Below are 17,197 nucleotides of genomic sequence, written 5' to 3'. Positions count from 1 at the left end.
CTTTCAAGATAAAACTAGCCATTGTCACACTCTAGTATTTAAAGTGAAACTGTAGACTCATTTAGGGGAAAGGTTTTCTTTTTATTAAAAAAACCAAACCAAAGCAAAACAAAACAGCAACAGCCAAGCATTGTAGGGCTCTTTACTGTCAAATTATGTAGCCCAGTTCATATTAACAGTAATGTATTTTATTGCTTTGTTATTAAGCACAAATAATGAAGTTCTGGTACTCCGAACCTCCAGATAACCCCACCAAGCGGTTTCATGTAGATGTTAAACAACATGGAGGATAGGAATGAGCCCTGAGGAACTCCACATTGAAGGCTCCATGGGGCTGAAAAGCATTCCCTAAGTAACACCCTCTGGGAACGTCCATCCAAGTAGGACTGGAACCACCGCAAAGCAGTGCCAGCCACCCCTAAATTGGACAGTCACTCCAGAAGGATCCTGTGGTCAATGGTACTGAAAGCTGCTCAGGAGTTGAGGAGTATTAGCAAAGACCCATTTCCCCTGTTTCTCTCCTGACAGAGGTCACTATGCAGGGCAACCAAAGCAGGTTCTGTGCTAAAATCGGGCCTAAACTCTGATTGAAACAGATCTAGAAAATCAGTTTCCTCCAAGAGCATCTGGATCTGGGATATTAGGCAATAATTATTCAAATCAGATGGATCAAAAATGGTTTTTTTGCAATAAAGGTCATATCATTGTCTTCTCAGTGAAATCCCCATGGCAACACATAAGTGTTTATTTTAATGCTTATTTTGTTATATATGGAGTAATTTATTGATTATATATTTTGCTTTTCTTCACCACAACCAAGGGCGGACCCTTAATATTCCCTTAATATAAAATATGTAAGCTATAAATATCTTCATAATTTAGAAACATTATAAAAATACAAATAAAACACAATGAAGGCTAAAGCAAATAATTAATTCTTTCTCTTTCTCAAACACACAACTGTTCAAAATCTGATAACAGATAGCATGTGTTTTTCAATTAAGATAATTTATAGGCACATAAAACTGGTGGTCATATTGCCACTATGCACAGAAATAATATCTATAGCAATTTCCACTTCTAGAGCAAATTAGTAGGAACCTAAGAGCGGCTCTTCTGGATCAGACCAATGGTTTATGTAGTCCAGCATCCTGGGGGGGTGCTACACTCTTATAGACTCTCCTCGTCCCCAAAGGATCCCTCAGAGGTATACAAAGCTCCAATAAAACATACCATGTAACAGCATAAATTTTAAAACTATAAAACTGAAATTATCACAAAATTACCACTGCAGTAGACCAGACAGCTTTTTAGCTCACCTCCCCCGAAAAGCTCCAAAGAGAAACCAAGATGTCTTCACTTGATCTTAAAGTGTCAACAAGGGAAACGACTGCACTTCCAGCAGGAGGGAGTTCCACAAGTGGACACCACAACAGAAAAGGCTGTATCCTGTGTCATCACACAACGGGCCAGAATTGCCAACAGGACCACACTGGCCAACTATACTTCTTCCAAAATCCCACATGTATAACTCTGAACTTACATGAATCATATTAAATAGAACAGAAAACCTTAAGTAAGCATAAAACCTCAGTAATAACCTAAAATAAATGGAACACCTTATAAGAAGAGTGCAGACTGTGCACATATTAAGTTAATCACATAATAAATTCTGTGCACAGAGTTCTTTCTGAAGAGGTAGGAAGTCCTGTTTCCTGTGCACAATGATCTAGTTGTTCTCAACTTAAGTGATGCAATGTGTGTTCAACAACTACCGCCAGCTGTCTGTACCATCCAGTTGCTGAGAAAAGCAGCAATCGCACCAGTATGTGACAGTGACTCATTGGAATAGGGGCTAGTGTGTAGGTAGCTAATGGAACTAATAGTCACAGCTGAGGAAATGCAAGCACAATCTTTTTCCATTACGATATTGCTGTAAAGCAAGAGCTACCTGCTTCTCTACCGCACCCCCACCCCATCTGTACAACACACACACACACAACTTAGCATTATTATTACTATTGTTATTACCGTTACTGTTTTTTCGCTCTGTAAGACGCACCTTTTCCCTCCTAAAAAGTAAGGGGAAATGTGTGCACGTCTTATGCAGTGAATGTAGGCTGCGCAGCTATCCCAGAAGCCAGAACTGCAGGAGGGATCACGAAAGCAGCAATCCCTCTTGCTGTTCTGACTTCTGGGATATCCGCCCAAAGCTTCTTCAGGGCAACGGGAGGAACGCTCCCCCTGCCCTGAAGAGGCTTGGCACGGCTATCCCAGAAGCCAGAACAGCAAGAGAGATCGCTGCTTTCACTGCACAGCAATCCCTCTTGCTGTTCTGACTTCGCTTCCCTGGAGAGGCACTGCGCAGCTTTCCCTCTCTGCGCAGCGCCTCTTCAGTGAAGCGGGAGGAGAAACAGAGCCCCTTCCATTTCTCCTCCTGCTTTGCTGGAGAGGCGCTGCGCAGAGAGGGAGAGAGTATTTTTTTCCTTGTTCTCCTCCTCTAAAACTAGGTGCGTCTTATGGTCGGGTGCATCTTATAGAGTGAAAAATACGCTGGTTTTTATTAAATATCTTCTTGGGTTACAAAAGTACGTACATCGTCTCTATTTTGAGATCATAAAGTCTTTTCTACAGATCCATGTGAGACTTTAATGCTGTATACAGTATAAGGTGGGGGAGAGAAGAGCGGGGGGGGGGGGAAGAGGGGTCATAAACTTTCATTCTTAGTGTACTGTCAGTGTCACATGAGTGTGGTGCTCTTTCTATTCATTTATTAGAGAGGTGGGGGCCCGGGGCCTGGTTGCTTGCCTTCAGTTGACTGCAGGGAGTTTTGTTTGCGAGTGAGAGGGGGAAGGGTTGTTGGGTCAAGTTAGCCATATCAATTCATATGTTGTTGGTGGGTCTTGTTGTTGTTTTGTTTGGCTGTGTAATAAAAAGGAGTCACACTGGGGTGGAGGCATCCTCTTTTGTTTGTCCCATGCTAGATTCAATTTGATGGTTAGCTTTTCTAGTAAAGCTGTTTCCCATACAGTTTCATACCACTGGTCCGTCTCCACTCCTGACAGGCCCCTCCATTGTCTAGATATGATGTTCCTGGCTGCTGAGAATAGGTGGCTTTTGAGTGTGAGTGTGTGTTATTGTATTAGAAAATATTCAACGGGGCTAGTTCTGGGGTGGCTTCTAATACCTGTCTAGTTATTTTGCATTTTTCCTATAGGACTGCTATCCAAAAGGTTTGGATTTTGGGGCAATCTCACCACATGTGAAGGTTTGTGCCTGTACAGGTGCAACCTCTCCAACATTTTGGTGATGTTCCTGGGTGTATCAGTGCCCAATTCTGTGGTGTTAGGTAACGTCTATAGATAGGTTTCAAGGTGAGTTCCCTTCTTTTGGCTGACATGGATTTCAAGGGAGGTTTAGACCAGTTTAGTCCACTGGGCAGGGTTTATTTCGCAGCCTATGCCATGCTCCCATTGTTTTTTGATTGAGATGAGAGGGATTCTGGGATTCTGGAGCAGTATTTTGTATATTGTGGATATCATCCACTTGCCATGTCCTTTTGGTGCCAGGAGAAGGTTTTCAAAGGTGGTCACGGGCCTAGTGGCTGCTGTTCCTACTGCTGGGTTGTTTAAGAAGGTGTACAGTTGGTAGTGTGCTAGCCAGGGTATTTGGGTGTCTCCTGGTTTGTCTTGTCTTTCTTGTGTTGGTGTGGGTTTATTATTTTTGTAGAAGTCTGATAGGCGGTATAAGCCTTTGGCTCGCCAAGGTTTCATTTAGAAGTTTTTGGATAGTGGACAGTGAGCTGGGGGGGAGGTTAGTGGGGCTGGGGACAGTTTACCTACCTTTTCCTTCCATGCTTTAAGCATGGACTGTGTGAACCTGTTTAGCACTGTGAGGATTTTCCTCAGTTTGTTTTAGAGGAATGGGTGCGCTGTGATGGGGGTGTTTTCAATTGTGTCTCTCTCCAAGTGTACCAATTGTTCCGTCTTGTCTTCTAGCATGTATGGAATTATGGGCTGCAGTTGGCTGGCAATGCAGGGCAGTTCTATATTGAGAATTCCCCATTCTCCTTCTGAGGAGAGGAGGCGCAGGTATTTGGGGCTTATTCTTGGTTTTTTGTGTGAGAAAATAAATAAGTGTAGTTTTTTCTGCCATTTACAAAGTAGGGTTGGGGGAATCAAAATTGGGAAGGTTTGGAATAGGTAGGTTAATTTTGGAGGGTGATCATTTTGATCATGGCTAAATTGTCAGAGAAGGTGAAGTTGGTATTGTTCCACTTTTTCAGGTTTTTTTGTTAATTTCTCACCCCGGGGAGTTGTAGTTGTGGAGGTATAGTTTGTTGAGGTTTTTGGTTATTTATACCCCTAAGTATCTGAATTTGGTGGGGCAAAGTTTTATCTTTGTGATGTTGGTGCATTCTTTTTGGACATGAGGAGCAGATGTTGGCACACATAACCTCAGATTTTGCAAAGTTTGCCTGTGAGCCCAACACCATTGTGAATGGATTGAGTTCTTTGGTTAGGGTGATTGCTGTTTATGGGGTCTGGTGCCATTACCATCAGGGTGTCTGCCAATTTCCCTAATTTACAGGTTTTACCTTTTATTTCAGCTCCCTTGATGTCAGGGAGCTGCCCAGGGTCAAATTGCTAAGGGTTCCAGAGTCAGGATGAATAGGAAGGGAGACAGTGGGCATCCTTGTTTTGTGCCTTTTTGGATTGCTGTGGTATATGAGTCCATGCTGCTGGTTCTGCATTTTGCTGAGGCTTCAAGTTCATTAATACTGCTATTAGATATTTCCGTTCCAAACAATCAAAGGCTTTGAGGATGTGTGTTCAATCAGATTCAGTAGTTTCTTAATGGGATCTGTTATTTTGTGACCAGAGACAAACCCAGCCTGGTCTGGGGCTATTAATTTGTGTAGGAAATTTTTTAGGCAGTTAGACAAGATTGATGTGAATATTTTGTAGTCTTGATTTATCAATGAGATTGGATGGTATGATTCTACTTTTGAAGGTATGTTTCAGTGGTTTTGGGATAGAGACTGTTTTGGAGGAGGTCCAGGTTTTATGGATGGGGGCTCCTTTTATGATGTCATTAAATAGGCGGATCATGTAAGGCATCAGGATTTCTTTGAATTTCTTGTAGAATTCTGCTGTAAAGCCATCCGGGCTTGGAGCTTTGTGTGGTTTCAGGTTTTTGAGGACCATCTCTATTTCCTCCAGGGTGATAGGACTGTCCATTCATTCTTGTTCCTCTGCATTTCAGGTTAGCATGGTCAGTCTTGCTAGAAAATTTCTAATTTCCTGCTCAGACAGATTGTGGGAGGTGTATAGATTGGAGTAAAATTCTGAGGTCATTTCTTTGGAGAACGTTATGCTGCCATCTTTTTTTGGTGATGTAGTGTATTCTTGTTTTGAGTGATTGTTTCCTGCACATGCTTGTTAATAGTCTGGAGTTCTTCCCTCCATTTTGCAAAAATGTTTTGAGTATAGGATGTTGATCATTGTTCTATTGAATTCTAGTGAGTCAGTAATGAGTTTTTGGCTCCTGTTTATTTGCAGCATATTGAGAGGGCCAAGATATCTTGTTCTATTTTGCTAATTTTTGAGGAGGTTTGTTTTTTAAGGGATGCTTTCCCTTCTGTGCAGGCTCCTCTGGTGACAGCTTTGTGTCCCAGAGAAGGGTTATTTTATGTTGTCCACATCATTTTCCTTAAAGTAGTTTTAGACAGTTTTTGAGAGACTCTATCTAATTAATTGGTTTGTGGTTAGGATGGGGCTAAAGAAGCATGAACGGATAGTTTGTGTTTCCTCTCCTATTTTAAGGTTAGCTTCTACTGGGGCCCTGTCTGCTCTGTCTCTAGAAGGAGTTGGTGAGAAGAAAGCTTAAAGTAGAGAAACTGTGACAGAAATTGTGAGATCATTCTGCCATTTCTCAGAGCAAATAAGTGAAAAACTGGTTCACTTCTTCTCCTGTGAAGGCAGTGAGCACTCAAGGAGGCCATTTATTCATTTAGCTCTCTGGCAGCCTTACTCTATTCGAGGCAACTCAAGAGAGAACTAGACAAAGAGGGAGAAGAGACCACAGCAATGTGGACACTGGAGGCAATCTGCCTTTGGCTACATGTGGGAATGTGGGAGAAGACATTTCACTGAGCAACTTGAAAAGTCAAAGTAGGTTAATCTGTCTAGACTAGATTTCTGGTCTTGATAGGTTTTCAGTTTCCTACATATTACAATGAAATGTATATCAAAATGCTTAGGAAAATGTGGTCTGGTGCATATTAAAATTATCTTTTAAATCTTAAAAGGAAGTCCTGCCATCTTCTTTTATTGTAGACATTTTTTTCTGTTTACTTCTCCATAAATCTGATTATCCCTTGAACACAGTAAGACAATAATAATAATAATAAATAATAATAATAATAATAATAATAATAATAATAATAATAATAATAATAATATATTAAAGAACATGTTAAACTTTAAATCAATATTGAATAATGTATTTAAAATTAAATTTCTTTTTGTAGTCAAAATAAATTATGGGTTGTTGTTTTTTTAAAAAATGTGAAACTAAAAGTCCAAGGACTAGCATTTTTCATAGATCAATTTTACATGCAGAATGTCTTAAACTCAAAGGCATGTGACAGTGCGGACCTGCTGAAACTAAGCAGCTGTGCTAGTGCCTGGATTGGACACTGCCTCAAAATCCACATATGTTGCCTTGAAGTGTATTGAAGAAATGCAATAGATCAGGATCTCCCAATATCTAATTGGCCAAGTTAACAGCTGTGGAAAACAAGTCAGAGATAAAAATTTAGTGATGGGGGTCTGCAATTTAGCAAGAGAAGAGCCTTAGTTGATGAAGCATCTCAGGTTCAGTAACAAACGGTCAAGGTACAAACCAAGTTAAACAGCTGAACAAGTACAGTGGTACCTAGGTTAAGTACTTAATTCGTTCCGGAGATCTGTTCTTAACCTGAAACTGTTCTTAACCTGAAGCACAACTTTAGCTAATGGGGCCTCTTGCTGCTGCTGCGCTGCCGGAGCACAATTTCTGTTTTCACCCTGAAGCAAAGTTCTTAACCCGAGGTACTATTTCTGGGTTAGCGGAGTTTGTAACCTGAAGCGTATGTAACCTGAAGCGTATGTAACCCGAGGTACCACTGTACCACACATTTAGTTACTTATTCAGCAAAGTAAAGAAGCTATCTTCTTCTTTGGCAATCACTCATAGCCGAGTAAGATTGTCTTCCATAAACTTGGTTTTAACAATGAGTCCGTAAGTGACTATGGAGGCCAATTCTGGATCCACACATCCTTCCACAGTGGGGACATTGGTTTCCAGGTGGGAGTTGATCACAGATCCGCTCCACTTCCCAGTGGGGAGGAGTTGTGGTGGACCGTGTGGCCACCCACTCCCCACCGGGGGCGGGGGACTTTGTCCCCCATTGCCCGGGGGATCCCGGCCATGTCAGAGCCCAGCCAGCCAATCCGCTTGCTGGGGGGGGGCGTGGCTGGGACAGTTTAAACTGGGGAGCGAGCCAGAGGACTTCCTCTTTGGCTTGCTTCCTCAATCACCCGCCCCCCTCCCTATTTGCAGGTTAGGCACTGGCCTTGCTATGGATTTCGGCATGAATTTGGGCCCTTGTGGAAAGATAGCTGCCCAGGTAGGAGAAGTGATCAACATTTTCCAATGTTACACCATTGAGTTGGATTTGTGGTGCTGCAGAGGGGTTATTTTGTACTTGTTGGTGCAGCACTTTGGCTTTCTGGATGTTGAGTGATAGGCCAAGTTTTTTGTAAGCTTCTGCAAAGATATTTAGGATGGTTTGGAGGTCATCCTCTGAGCGTGCGCACACTACGTTGTCATCAGCATACTGAAGCTCTATGACGGAAGTTACGGTAACCTTACTTTCAGCCTGCTCAGTTTGAAGAGCTTTCCATCTGTTCGATATATGATTTCTACTCCGGTGGGGAGTTTCCCCTCGACAAAGTGTAGGATCATGGCAATGAAAATAATGAAGAGCGTTGGGGCAATAACACAACCCTGTTTAACTCCTGATCCCACTGTGAATGGTTCACTTTGAGAGCCATTGTTATCTGTGATTGTTGCTGTCATATTATCATGGAGGATCTATAATGAAGCTATAAATGTAGCTTAATCCTAGTGGTGAACTCAGTAAGACAAAGCCTGTAGAAATCTAGTTTTCAGCTCTAGCAAAATAGAGAGATCCTGAGCAGCCATGTTATAAACCAGGAAATTAGATTAAATCCCAATTTTGGAAAAGGGGTAAATACAAAAGAATAGTCAACCTCTGCTAATGTAGTTTCACAATGTACAGGCCTGGCTAGTGGGAGAGTCAGTTAGGAATCAAAAAGAAGCTTAGTGTTTAGATTTAAGTCACTGTAAAATCAGACTGGTGTAAGTTTCAGCTTTTAGTTCAGCTTAAAAGCAGCTAAAAACCAGTTTGGTCTGTCCCGCCTCCCCCGTCCCCCCAAAAAAACTAGAGTATAAGTTACAACTAAAAAAAAGAAGGGTTGGCTTGCACTTTTAAAAGCATCAGTTCAAGCTCAATGAAAGCCTGGTTTGACGTTATCAAATGCAGCATATAAGCTAAAGTGAAAGAAAGTATGTGCTCCACCACTGAACTAAGGCCAGTTAGATCACCTTTCTACTGTCCTTCCATCTGCAGGTGAATACTTTTTACAGGAAAAAATGCTCAAAGACTTCTTCTGGTTTTCAATATGGTGGTGGCATCATCAGACAGCAGTGGCAGCTTAGTCTCAGAGCTCCTCATCCTGCTACATAAAACGCAGCCATAGCTCCATCTTAAACCTAAAAGAGAGAAATAAAAATCTAAATGTCTTATTTAGGATACAGAGCAATCTTATTTTGAAGTTTAGAGAGCTGTGGCAAGTCTTGAGCCCTGAGACCTCCAGGTATAGGGTGGCGTATAAATTCAATTAATAATAATAATAATAATAATAATAATAAATTTTATTTATATCCCGCCCTCCCCAGCCGAAGCTGGGCTCAGGGCGGCTAACAACAGTCAAAATAGTCCAACATTCTAAAACATTCATTCTAAAATTAATTAAATAAAATTAAAATCAAATTAATGGCAACCATCAAGCAAAATTTTGTACAGATTGCCAGAGGACCAAAGGCCTGGTGCCCTGACCAAAGGCCTGGTGGAACAGCTCTGTCTTGCATGCCCTGCGGAAGGATGTCAGGTCCTGCAGGGCCCTAGTCTCTTGTGACAGAGCGTTCCACCAGGTTGGAACCGCGGCCGAGAAAGCCCTGGCTCTAGTTGAGGCCAACCTAACCTCTCTGTGGCCTGGGATCTTTAGGATGTTTTTATTTGCAGACCGTAAATTTCTCTGTGGGACATACCAGGAGAGGCGGTCCCGTAGGTACGAGGGTCCTAGGCCGTATAGGGCTTTAAAGGTTAAAACCAGCACCTTAAACCTGATCCTGTACTCCACCGGGAGCCAGTGCAGTTGGTATAGTATCGGATGGATATGATCTCGCAGCGAAGACCCCATAAGGAGTCTCGCCGCGGCATTCTGCACCCGCTGGAGTTTCTGGGTCAGTCTCAAGGGCAGCCCCACGTAGAGCGAGTTACAATAATCCAGTCTGGAGGTGACCGTCGCGTGGATCGCAGTGGCTAGGTCAGGGCGAGAGAGATAAGGAGCCAACTGCTTAGCTTGGCGGAGATGAAAAGATGCCGCCTTTGTTATAGCTGTAATCTGCGCCTCCACAGAGAGGGAGGTATCGAAGATTACACCCAGACTCTTAACGGACGATGCTGGCACTAATTGCACCCCCACAAGAGATGGGAGTTGCCCCCTCAATCCCATATCGCTCCGTCCCAGCCAGAGGACCTCTGTCTTCGAAGGATTTAACTTCAACCGGCTCCCACGTAACCATCCAGCCACAGCTTCCAGACATCTGGTCAGTGTATCTGGGGCCGAGTCAGAATGGCCATCCATCAACAGATAGAGTTGGGTGTCTCATCAGCATACTGATGGCAACCCAGCCCAAAACTCCGGACAAGCTGGGCGAGGGGGCGCATAAAGATGTTAAAAAGCATCGGGGAGAGAATCGCACCCTGAGGCACTCCACACACCAAGGAGTGGCGCGATGACAATTCCCCCCCCAAGCGCCACCCTCTGTCCCCGACCGGAGAGAAACGAGCGCAGCCAATGAAGGACTGTGCCCTGGATCCCCACGTCGGCAAGGCGGTGGTCCAGGAGTTCGTGATCGACCATGTCGAAGGCTGCTGACAGGTCTAGAAGAATCAGCAGCCCCGACCCGCCTCGATCCAGCTGCCTGCGGAGATCATCTGTTAGGGCGACCAGGGCCGTCTCGGTCCCATGACCAGCACGGAAGCCGGACTGGAATGGATCAAGAGCAGATGTTTCATCCAGAAACCTACCAAGCTGTTCAGCAACCGCTCTCTCAATCACCTTACCCAGGAATGGAAGATTCGAAACCGGGCGGTAATTGGATAGATCTAAAGGATCTAATGATGTTTTCTTTAAGAGCGGACGCACCACTGCCTCCTTCAGTTCCCCTGGGAATATCCCAGTGCCAAGGGACAAATTGATGATATCACCCAGGGGGGCCCGCACCTCGTCTGGACACGCTCTAATCAGCCAGGACGGGCACGGGTCAAGAGGACAAGTGGTGGGCTTTCCAGCTTGGAGGAGTCTGTCCACATCGGCTGGGGATATCCGGTCAAAGTGGTCCAATACTGGACCCGAGGACAGTCGAGGGGCCTCCAGTTCCTTTATTGTATCCAAATTGGCAGGGAGGTCATGGCGGAGCAACAGGACCTTCTCCGCAAAAAAGCTCGCAAATGCCTCGCAGCTGTGTGTCGAATTGTTATTTAAATTTGGCTGTCCTTCAAGGGACGTTAAAGACCTAATTATACGAAATAATTGCGCCGGGCGAGAGCTAGCGGAGGCAATGGAGGCCAAGAAGTAGGACTTCTTAGCGGCCTTCACTGCCATCTCGTAGGTTTTCATAAAAACCCTATAAGATGTTCTTGAAGCTCCGTCACGGGCACCCCACCATACTCGCTCTAGCCGTCTGAGGTCCCACTTCATTTTCCGGAGCTCCTCGGTAAACCAGGGAGCCCGGTTTCTGCGGGGTCGCAGAGGGCGCTTAGGTGCGATCTCATCAATGGCTGCTAGGAGCTGGATATTCCAGCCCTCAACAAGCTCAGTCAATGAGTCGCCAGGGGGAGCAAGGTCCCGCAATGCCTGACGGAATCTATCAGGGTCCATCAGCCTCTGCGGGCGAGCCCAAATTGGCTCGCCACCTAAGCAGGGTGGGGGTGGAAAATCAATCCTGGCTTTCAGTGCGTAGTGATCAGACCATGGCACCTTCATCGAGGGAGACATGATCACATCTATACCGGCGCCAAAGATCAAATCCAGCGTGTGGACTGCTTGATGTGTGGGGCCCGAAACAAACTGGGAGAGCCCTAGTGTCGCCATGGAAGACACCAGGTCCAGAGCCTGTGAGGAGGGAATGGCATCAGCATGGATGTTGAAGTCCCCCAGTACCCCGCCCATCTGGCTGGGTTTCCCCAGCCACTCTGGGCGGCTTCCAAAAGAATATTAAAATACTATGATACATCAAACATAATAATAATAGTAATAATAGTATTAATAGTAATAGAATACAGGTGAACAACATGACTTCTTTATGTGTGGCCAATGCTTCCAATAGTTGCCTTGTTCATCCATCCCAACATAATTCCTTCCTTCACATTTATCTGCTCCACCTTGTTCCAGATTTTCTTATATAGTTTCAGATCAAATGGAGGTGGCATAATTTAAAAAATAAAAAAGCTCAATTATTTTACTTTCCCCCAATTATATGGCATGACTGAGAATGCTGTGTTATTTTACTGTTGTTAGCCGCTCTAAGCCCGGCTTTGGCTGGGGAGGGTGGGATATAAATAAAATTTTATTATTTTTTATTAACTGTTTATAGAAGTCTGACAGCAAATTAGGAGGCTCCTGCCAGATGTGTGCAGCAGTCATGGTCAATGTGGTTCTGCCCTCTTGACAGCTGCACTGCTGCTGACCTCGATGTGGAGGCAATGGCGCTGAGACACTAGAGACGCCATTTCAGTTGGAGGATTTGGAAAATCACATGTGCCACTTAAATCTTGGGGCACATGCAGTAACAGTTTTGGAGAAAGGGCAAAACATGATTAAATTCTTGACCCAATAGTTCTCCAGTCTCTTACCCAATCTCAAACTTATGACACAAGATTCTGAAAGAACGCAGGGCAATCTATCTCCTAAACTACAGGATGCATCTAAATCAGGCTTCTTCAACCACGGCCCTCCAGATGTTTTGGCCTACAACTCCCATGATCCCTAGCTAGCAGGACCAGTTGTCAGGGATGACGGAATTGTAGTCTCAAAAGCTCTGGAGGGCCGCGGTTGAGGAAGCCTGATCTAAATCCTAGGATAGGGGTAGGCAACCTAAGGCCCGTGGGCCGGATGCGGCCCAATCACCTTCTCAATCCGGCCCGCGAATGGTCCGGGAACCAGTGTGTTTTTACATGAGTAGAATGTGTACATCTATTTAAAATGCATCTCTGGGTTATTTGTGGGGCATAGGAATTCGTTCATTTCTTCCCCCCCCTGCAAAATACAATCCGGCCCCCCACAAAGTCTGAGGGGCAGTGGACCGGCCCACTGCTGAAAAAGGTCCTAGGACATCATCATGTATTTAGTATGATTTCTTGTCAGTGAAACCCTCAATTCAATCACTGAGGATGGGAAGCCCAGGGCAGAAAAGCTTTGCGTGGTGAATGGCCCATACAAATGGCCACTTGACCTTAGTCATGTCCATCATTTAAATGGGTCTACTAAGAGTAACATTTGGTTGAATGCCATTCAATATTTAATTACACCAGGGGCGGCATAACTTTTCCATATTCCCTCTCATTCATTATCTCTCCCTCCCCCATGCAACAATTGGGATTAGAGCAAAAAGGGGGGAAAGGGAGAAATCTGTTTGTGGGGAAATGAGAAGGAAAGGCACTGTGGGCTTCATACATGGTGGCTCCCCCTCCCCAATCAGAATGTTAAATTCTTACAACCAAGCTTGCATCTCTTTGTCATACTGTATGTTTGGCAAGTTTTCATTTTCTCCCATTCCCATATTGCTTCTTTCTTATAGAGTCCATTATAGTGGACAAGCAACCATGCTGGTTTGTTAGGTGAAGACCACTGAGTGATTCCACGCATGTGGGTATAGGATTGCAGCTTAATACCTGCTTACTGGACAATTGTCTCCTGTTTTTCTTTCAAGTGTCCCTCCTTTCTGCTTTCCTCCAGCCACAAAATCTAAGAATCACACAAAATAAAATGCCCATGACTGACAGGTTTAAGCAAGGCAAGAAAATTGCTAGATGAACTAGAGCATTTTATTTTCAAGGTAAATATGAAATACCTGCATTTGGAAAGTACAAGTTAAATATTCATATTTAAGAAATGATCAAATTGGTTTTAACATGCTTATGTCAAGATTACTTAATTATCTAGCTATAGATAGAGGAGCCCTCCTACAGCTTGCGCAGAGCTGCCTCTTATCCCGAAGCCCCGGCGCGCTGAGCAGTCGCGCCCGGGCTTCGGGTAGCTCTGCGCAAGCCGTGGGACAGCTCCCACGGCTTGCGGAGAGCAGCCTGTTCTGGGGGCTGGGGTCGGGGGAAGCTCGGGCTTCCCCCACCCCAGCCCCGTGCCTGGGGGGAAAATAAAAATAATTCTTTATTCCCCCCCAAAAAAACTAGGTGCGCCCTATGGGCCGGTGCGCCCTATGGGGCGAAAAATACGGTACATCTTTTCTTCTAACTCCAGTTCACCCTCACTGCACTCTTATTTAGTGGCCACTCTCACACTCCACAAGCATCAATGTGGAAGCTGCTTCCCAAAGAATGAACCACCCTGAGACCTGCAGGCACAGGGCGGCATACAAATTTAATCAATAACAAACAATAATAATGTCTGTGAACGAAGCATCTTTGTGGGCAGAGCCAGTCACGAGGAACCTTCCCACTCATCCTTTCCTCCCCTGGGCAGCTGGGAATGATACATGCAATTATCCTTGCCCATATGGTTACTTAATTCATACCGACAGTGATGGGACTGCAGCACTTTGGCGAAGCTGATTCCACTTCAGAGAGAGAGGGAATATGCATGTGTGAGGAAGGGGCACCTTCAGTAGACTGTCACTTGTCAAATCCTTGACTGGTGCAAATCGAGTTTGCTCAAGCTAAAGATGATGTTTCTGAAGTGTGGGACCATATTTAGCAGAAAAGGCTATATTTGTAGGAAGTGACCAAAGAGTCACTTCACCAGTGGTGCATTTCAATAATGGGGTGAAGTGGCATAAGGCATCTGTTTTGGAATTGAGTGGGTATACCAAAGGAGGTTTCTAGGGTGCTACGCAGGAGTGGGAATGCAGAGGAACGGAACATAAAATTAGTTTTCAAGTACAGGATCAGGTTTAAGGTGCTGGTTTTGACCTTTAAAGCCCTTTGCAGGCTAGGGCCCTCGTACCTACGGGACCACCTCTCCCAGTATGCCCCACAGAGAGCCTCAAGGTCCATAAATAGCAACACTCTAGAGGTCTCGGGCCCTAAGGAAGTTAGATTAGCCTCAACCAGAGCCAGGGCCTTTTCAACTCTGGCTCCGACCTGGTGGAACGCTCTGTCTCCTGAGACCAGGGCCCTGCGGGATCTGATTTCTTTCCACAGGGCCTGTAAGACAGAGTTGTTCCGCCTGGCCTTTGGCTTGGAATCAGCCTGATCCCCTCCCCCTCTTTCCTTTTCCTTCTGGGATGGAACCCCTATTTGGGGACTTTTTTGTGCCCCATGTAGGACCAGTCTGGATAGTTGGCCTTGGTGAAGATTTGACATTTTCTCCCCCCAAACAGTTTTTGATCTGGGCTTCCACTGAAATGAAACTGCATTTTACCATAAGTTGTATTTTAATCCTGTTTTTAAGTTGTGTTTTAATCAATTGTTTTTATACCTGATGTTAGCCGCCCTGATCCCGGTCTTGGCTGGGGAGGACAGGGTATAAATAAAAAAAATATTATTATTATTATTATTATTATTATTATTATTATTAAGAAGGCACTATGCATTACAAGGGACGCGGGTGGCGCTGTGGGTAAAACCTCAGTGCCTAGGACTTGCTGATCGTATGGTCGGCGGTTCGAATCCCCATGGTGGGGTGAGCTCCCGTCATTCGGTCCCAGCTCCTGCCCACCTAGCAGTTCGAAAGCACCCTTAAGTGCAAGTAGATAAATAGGTACCGCTTTATAGCGGGAAGGTAAACGGCGTTTCTGTGTGCGGCACTGGTGCTGGCTCGCCAGAGCAGCTTCGTCACGCTGGTCACGTGACCCGGAAGTGTCTCCGGACAGCGCTGGCTCCCGGCCTCTTAAGTGAGATGAGCGCGCAACCCTAGAGTCGGACACGACTGGCCTTTGGGCAGGGGTACCTTTACCTTTACTTTTTATGCATTACAAATGCTATTGTGGTAGCACACTAAGGGGTTGTGTCAGTTTGGTAGTAAAGGTGATAAGAGGAAGAATTTAAGCTAAGAAAGAAACACAGAAAAATAAGTTAAATGAGAAACTCTGCATTCAGTCTGTTCAAAATGGATGAACAGATCACCTCCTACACTATCCAGTGACTCTACCACTTTACCACTAATTCCTAATTATTATTTCTCTTGATGCACAATGTCATCAAAGGCTCTTACTTTACTGTATATAACATGTCTCTTAAAACTAAAGTAGTAGATAAGAGCATAAATAACAACTGGATGGTTGGAAATAACCAGTGCTTTTTTTTCTGGGGGGACGCATACTCCTAAACATTTTGTGAATCTATGTTTGGCCTCATTGAGGGGCAGTTTTCCAATATGAGTAGGAAAATGAGGGTACCCCTAAACATTTTTTTTTTAGAAAAAAGCACTGGAAATAACCAAGTGGCTGATTTTAATAGGACATAATCTGGTTCTATATATCAGAAATCCCTCCTTATTCCTAAACTGGGTCAATTTGATGATGCTGTGATGCACCCATAGAAAGAATGTAAATAAATATCTTACCAGGCAAAACAAAAAGATAAAAACCTCAACCATTATATCAGCTAGAGATGAATAATGATTCTCAGAGATTCTTCTTTTCCTTTTGGATTCCATTTTTGAAAAGTACTACCGGTACTTGGGGAGCTCTAACATGGCACTCTGTGGACTCACTAAAAACATGAAAAATGATACATGCCTAAACCAGAAAACAATGTTTGTGCCTGTGGCACATGTTCACATACATGGCTTCTAGATACCTGTCTTGGAATTGTGAATGAAGTGTGGAATATCAGTATTTTCAATTGTATTGAAACAAATAAATGCCCCCCCCCCATTCTCACTCTGTTTTTCAGGCCCTGTTTAGAAGGCAGGAAACAGAACAACAAAAATGTTATAATTCAACATTTTTGCAGCTCTGTCCCCTGCTTTCTGGACTGACACTCATCATAGTATAATGAGGCACTAAAGTCAGGAAATCCATTTAGTAACACAGCTGAAGAATTACTGTCCCTAGCTCATTCACAGCAATGTCATAAAAAATAACAAATATAGGGACTTCCGGGTTGGTGTCTCCGGCAATGGCGGAATTCCTCTGATTGGGAGGAATTTGCCCCGTGGGAATTTGGGTCTGTACCGCCACAGCGAAGGCGGAGACCCGTAAAAATCACAGGCGGGAGAAGCCTGTGAACGTGGGATTCGGCGGGCACCTTTTGCGCCTCCCCTACTCGCGGGGAACCCCAGTTTCGGGGATCTGGAGCGACGTGGGGTGAGTGGCGCAGTGCTTTGAATCGTCTGCTTCTTCCACGGAGTGAAGCCGCATAGCTGTTGCCGGAGAGCACTGACTTTTTCCTGTGGACAATTTGACTCTAAAGTAATTACCCGTGAGTAGAGCTGAAGTGGGAGAATTGTATTTTTAAACGTTTAATTTGGCATCGAAACGGGGAGGTTCAATACAGGAAGTCCGCCTCCCCCTTTTGTAAATAAACTAAAGCAATGAGCCTGCAAGCTGATGTCTTGGAAAGCCTTTTGTAAAAGACTAAATCTCCATCGGCAAAGAACTAACC

At 44.5% G+C, this 17,197-nt stretch overlaps 1 protein-coding gene and 1 long non-coding RNA gene across 3 annotated transcripts in view; one reads left to right on the top strand and one right to left on the bottom strand.

Moving 5' to 3' along the window:
* Positions 1–17,197, top strand: part of LOC310693704 — a 354,955-nt gene that overhangs the window by 62,266 nt on the left and 275,492 nt on the right. The gene's annotated exons all lie outside the window — the stretch shown is intronic.
* The window catches only part of OTUD7A (OTU deubiquitinase 7A), a 117,348-nt gene that overhangs the window by 49,513 nt on the left and 50,638 nt on the right, over positions 1–17,197 (bottom strand). For both annotated transcript variants that reach the window (XM_083475671.1, XM_083475670.1), the window contains 2 exons: positions 13,310–13,382; positions 8,674–8,841 (listed from right to left, as the gene is read on the bottom strand). The gene's annotated coding sequence lies outside the window, so the exon portion shown is untranslated. The remainder of the gene's footprint in view (positions 1–8,673; positions 8,842–13,309; positions 13,383–17,197) is intronic.

Source organism: Podarcis liolepis, assembly GCF_965112155.1.
Source record: "Podarcis liolepis genome assembly, chromosome: 14".
Taxonomy (NCBI): Eukaryota; Metazoa; Chordata; class Lepidosauria; order Squamata; family Lacertidae; genus Podarcis; species Podarcis liolepis.
The sequence above is the reverse complement of the archived record's forward strand: the minus strand, read 5'-3'. Positions and strand labels throughout refer to the sequence as shown.